A 6,000-nucleotide genomic window follows, 5' to 3' on the forward strand; every position below is an offset into this window, starting at 1 on the left:
TGGATGGAGTAGGAAAGAATTATCCCAATGATATTATTGAATAAATAATATTTGCCCAAGTTTCATATAACCTGTTAGGCACATGCTTTAATTAGCTTTGGCAAAATTCTACGAAAATTTACTAAACCACTATTTTCAAAGAATTTTTTTCCACACCACAAGCTTCTTAAAATTCTTGCTAGACAATGTAAAGAAGTTTGGAAACGATAGTAAGGCCACTTCCAAAAGGCATTACATTTTCCTTATTGCTGGCCTTACGAGTTGCATTTTTCATAAAAACTATTGCTCATGCTTTTGAATCGGTTTTCTCTAAACCAACAACAATTCATATTAAAGACTAAGCCGATCCGTTTACACAGGTCTTTGGTAAACTCCATACAGTCGCCACACAGACAACGTTCCGTAAATTATCTTGAATAATAGCCATCGTCCCTTAGGTTAGGTGGAGACAATCCCCTCTGGTAATATCTAATCCGCCAAAACACCAGAAATTAACCGCATGCAGTTTGGTTAGTTTGGTACATTGCCAGCCATTTGGTTTTTGTCCATTTGTTCCATCATGTGATGAACGTGAAAAGTTGAAAACACAGCATTTATGTACAACTAGAACAAGACATGCAGTGTTACTTTCAACAGGTGGCACGCCTTGCTACCTCACACTATATATCCTCATTGAATCCATATCCATCCATATTCAATCAACTCTTGTGCATTAAATCTGTATGCTTCTTCAAAATTCTTTCTCTCAATTTCATGAAAATTGCAGAGAGATGGGCGTAGCTGCATGATTACAAGTCGAAATATTATTGTTTATATAAAACAATTCATATAAATTCGAATTTTTTTTTTTTTAACGATCATTTGGTTAAATTTCGTTTTGCATGTAGTAGGGTAAAGGGAGTAGAATTCTCTCCCCTCATAATGTCTCATCTTTCCTCCTCTTCTATTTAAACGGTTACGATTAAGTCATGTCAATATTTTTTGTTGACTTCTTTATAGAGAGAGAAAGATAAAGAAGAAAGAGTGAGAGAATGGGAGTAGATTAGAAGTTAGGAAGGAGAGACTACTAGTACAGACTAAAGAACTCATTTTAAACATAGATTTTGACTCCATTTGGTAATATATCAAAATCATTTTAAACATGCAAGATTTAACTTGGTAGGGTAAAGGGAGTAGGATTCTCTCTCTTCTTTTGTCCTCTTCTATTTGCACAGTTACGATTAAATTATGTCAACGTCATTTGTTGAGTTCTTTATAGAAAGAGAAAGACAAAGAAGAAAGTGTGAGAGAATGGAAGTGGATTACAAGTTAGGAGGAAGAGAATGCTAGTACAGACTAAAGAACTCATTTTAAACAAAGATTTGACTCCATTTGATAATATATCAAAATCATTTTAAACATGCATGATTTGACTCCTGGGATGTGAAGTCATCGACCGAACTAACGCGAAAGCCATCTTACGTGACATGATTTCGGGTGCCCTAGACATGTCAGCGACTGCGATTGTTTGGATTCTAGCCGAACTCTTGAGGCATCCTAGGGCTATGAAGTTTCTCCAACGAGAGTTCCAAACCGTAATAGGAATGGATCGAACGGTGGAGGAGAGCGATTTGCCAAATTTGGACTACTTGAACAAGGTTGTCAAAGAGAGCGTTAGGTTTCATCTGGTTGCACCATTGCTGATTCCACATGCATCCATGAAGGACGTCACAGTTGGCCAAGATGTATTGTCAAAACGCTTTTAATGATCGAGTTAGCAACAAATACACTTTGATTCAGTCGTGGTCCCGTGATGTTGTGGATGGTTGGAAACTTGGGATGAGTGTGCCTTACCTTGTGGTTAGGGAGATGAGTCGACCGTGGTTTCCTTCTCACCTTAGTTGTTATTGTGTATGTTTGTGCAGCTTAGCAGTTTGTGTGGTTTCCTTCTTGGCTTAGTTCTTATTGTGTATGTTTGTGCCGCTTAGCAATTTGTGTGGTCTTGCTTTTAAGCAACGATTCTGTGTGATCTTCAGATACATTGTTACTGATCTTTGTAATTTAATTAATTGTTTGCAAAGAAGAATCAGTAGCGATTTTAAAAGAGACTACTACGCTCCATGATGAGTGCCTACCATCTCTAGGCAAATTCTAACCTTAACTCTTTGTCATGATCTCTATATAGTTATCTGAAAAAATTAATTCTAACAATGACATTTGTATGGAGAAAATAAATCAATCATCACTAAATAATTTTTTTTTCTAAGGTTTAAAATTTTAAATTCATTCAAAATTAATATTTGTTGAATCATTTTAACTCCTTTTAATTTAACCGTAATTTTAAAAAATTTTAAGGACAATTTATAGTATTTTGAATGTTTCACTATTTTTAGGTGCTTCCTTTATATATATAGAATAGATGTATATAGATAATAGCCATCGTCCCTTAGGTTTGGTGGAGACAATCCCTCTTGTAATATTTCATCCGCCAAAACACCAGAAATTAACCTTCATGCATGCAGTTTGGCTACTTTTGGCTACTGTACTAAGAGAACATGAGACATGCAGTGTTACTTTCAACAGGTGGCACGCCTTGCTACCTCACACTTATCCTTAGAGCAAGTCCACCGAGAGTGGATAGCCCGGCACCCAGCCAATTTGCTCCAACCTAAGCTGTCTTATAGGCCAACCCAAAATGTGCTGAGCCAAGACCTGGCCTATGTGACGTCATGCTGACGCCAGAGTGGCGTCACATGCCGTTTTAAATTATTTTTTTTGCGCCAAGCGCGTGGAAAACACGAGCGCGTCTGACAGCATCACAGAGGCGGGGTCCACTGTGTAGGCGCAATATGGGTTTCCGGTGTGGGGACACGTGACTCCTTTGTGTCCGTTTTCCAACGGCTAGTTTTTTGAACCGTTGGATTTCCAACGGTAAATTTTTTTTGAAATTTAAAATTAATGGCTACTGATGTGTCACAATGAGAACTGTTCGATTTTCAGATCAACTGTCCAGATTTTTCCGCCAAAAAAATTTAAAAAATAAAAATAAAATGTTGTAAATTAATAATATTTTTTTATAAAGTCAGAAACTAAAAATAATATTTTTTTTAAAATAATTTATAATAAAAAATAATAAAATTAACTAGGCTATTATTTTTTAGGGTTGGAGATGTATTTGGCCTATTACTGTTTATTGGGGTCTATATCTGTTCACTGAGTGGATTAAATAGGTTGGATGCTGGCGCATTTTTTCATTCTCTTAATTGTTACAATTGGAGATGGTTTATTAATATTTCAATAATTGCACCCTTTTTACTTATCTAAGTTTATCACCTTATGTGTGTTTCCCTAGTTTGTTTTGTCTTTTGGGTTTTGCACCTAGGTTTCATTCATTCGCTCATTATTTCTTTCTTTCCTTCTTCCCACCATTCTTCTTTCCTTTTCTCCTTTATATTTTCTCCACAGCCCAAGCACAAAATGCAAAAACTAAAAATCAAATAGTTTGATAACGAATTCTTAAATTTTACTCTCTTAAAATAGACCTTTTCTCTGGAACTCTCTCATGTAGCACCCATCTCACTATTTTTTTTCTTCTTATAATACAATGATATGTTTACACCAAAGGGTGAGACAATAAATCCGTATCAAATTTGTGATTCATGAGATTCGAACGTAAAACCTCTCACTTACAAGTGAAGGGTGGTAAAGGAGGATATTGTGGTAGCAAATAAAATCCGTCGTCTTCGGCCTAGATGAATTTCTTACCTACAAAACAAATAAACACCTTTGATCAAAGACAAAGCCACGCACCCAAAGAGTGAGGGTGGGGGTGTTTGGCCAATGGATATTCAATGCCTAAGTCAATTTATTTGAAAATAGAGAGTTTGAGGGCTTAATTGCGTAGCAAAAACTTACTAAAATTTGGTGGAGAATGAGGCATTTATAGGAGCTAGGGTTGCTATGGAGAAGAGAGATCTTGCGCTATGTATCGTCATCCAGTTGGCCAAGGTGTGTCATTCGCTGGATGGAGCAGGAAAGAATTATCCTGAAGATATTATTGAATAGATAATATATATCTTGGAATTATCTTGTGGATCCCTGATTGAATTTGATTGTAATTTCTTGCTTGATTAAGTATTGTAGTCAAATTTCATATTTGCACTCGAATATATCAATGTTACGCAAGTGCAATTAAGATATTTGCCCAAGTTTCATATAAACTGTTAGGCACATGCTTTAATTAGCTTTGGCAAAATTCCACACCACAAGCTTCTTAAAATTCTTGCTAGACAAAGTAAAGAAGTTTGGAAACGATAGTAAGGCCACTTCCAAAAGGCATTACATTTTCCTTATTACTGGCCTTACGAGTTGCATTTTTCATGAAAATTATTGCTCATGCTTTTATTAATCGGTTTTTTCTAAACCAACAACAATTCATTTTAAAGACTAAGCCGATCCGTTTACACAGGTCTATGGTAAACTCCATACAGTCGCCACACAGACAACGTTCTGTACGTTATCTTGAATAATAGCCATCGTCCCTCAGGTTAGGTGAAGACATTCCCTCTGGTAATATCTCATCCGCCAAAACACCAGAAATTAACCGCATGCAGTTTGGCTACTTTTTTGGTATTGCCGGCCATTTGGTTCTTGTCCATTTTCCCCCCAGTGTTAATCACGTGAAAAGTTGAAAACACAGCATGTATGTACTTCTAGAACAAGACATGCAGTGTCACTTTCAACAGGTGGCACGCTTTGCTACCTCACACTATCCTCATTGAATCCCTATCCATCCATATTCAATCAACTCTTGTGCATTAAGTCTTTATGCTTCTTCAAAATTCTCTCTCTCAATTTGATTAAAATTTTAGAGAGATGGTCGTAGCTGCATGAGTACAAGTCGAAATATTATTGTTTACATAAAACAATTCATATAAATTCGATTTTTTATTTTTTATTTTTTGCGATCATTTGGTTAAATTTTGTTTTGCGTGTAGTAGGGTAAAGGGAGTAGAATTCTCTCCCCTTATAATCGCTCTCCTCTTTCCTCCTCTTCTATTTAAACGGTTACGATTAAGTTATGTTAATGTCATTTGTTAACTTCTTTATAAAGAGAGACAGACAAAGAAGAAAGTGTGAGAGAACTGAAGTGGATTAGGAGTTAGGAGGAAGAGGATGCTAGTACAGGGTAAAGAACTCATTTTAAACATAGATTTGACTCCATTTGATAATATATCAAAATCATTTTAAACATGCAAGATTTGACTCCATTTGGTAATATACAATTTAAACATGCAAGATTTGACTCCATTTGGTAATATATCAAAATGGGATGTGAAGTCGTCGACCGAACTAACGCGAAAGCCATCTTACTTGACATGTTTTGGGGTGCCCTAGACATGCCAGCGACTGCGATTGTTTGGACTCTAGCCGAACTCTTGAGGCATCCTAGGGTTCTGAAGTTTCTCCAACGAGAGCTCCAAACCGTAATCGGAATGGATCCAACGGTGGAGGAGAGCGATTTGCCGAATTTGGACTCTTGAACAAGCTTGTCAAAGAGAGCGTTAGGTTTCATCCCGTTGCACCATTGCTGATTCCACATGCATCCAAGCGTGTGGTCAGATAATTTAGAAGAGTTATACTCTGAAAGGTTTAATGATAGTTAAGTGGACCTAAGTTTGGGTTTTGTGACTGCCTCAATAGGATTGGACTGGACTGAAAACTGAATTGGCGAAACAGAACAGGGGAAGGCGCGACCCACCCACGATGCTGCCTAAGAGGGACGCGCCTTCCCACCCACGATGCTGCTCATGAGGGATCTGACAACACCGCCCCCCACGACGCCCTGACGATGCAGACAACCCACACACACTTCGAGATTGGCGGCCGTGACAATTTGACATCGCCAGATCCGACGCCTGCCACGACTCAAAAGCGGCGCTCGCAACCCATCCGTACGACCCGTCCCCGTCAAAGTGGCAAATAAAAGAAGTTAATCAAAGATGGCTTGTGCTAAAACAA

This window comes from Pyrus communis, chromosome 12, assembly GCF_963583255.1.
Source record: "Pyrus communis chromosome 12, drPyrComm1.1, whole genome shotgun sequence".
Classification (NCBI taxonomy): domain Eukaryota; kingdom Viridiplantae; phylum Streptophyta; class Magnoliopsida; order Rosales; family Rosaceae; genus Pyrus; species Pyrus communis.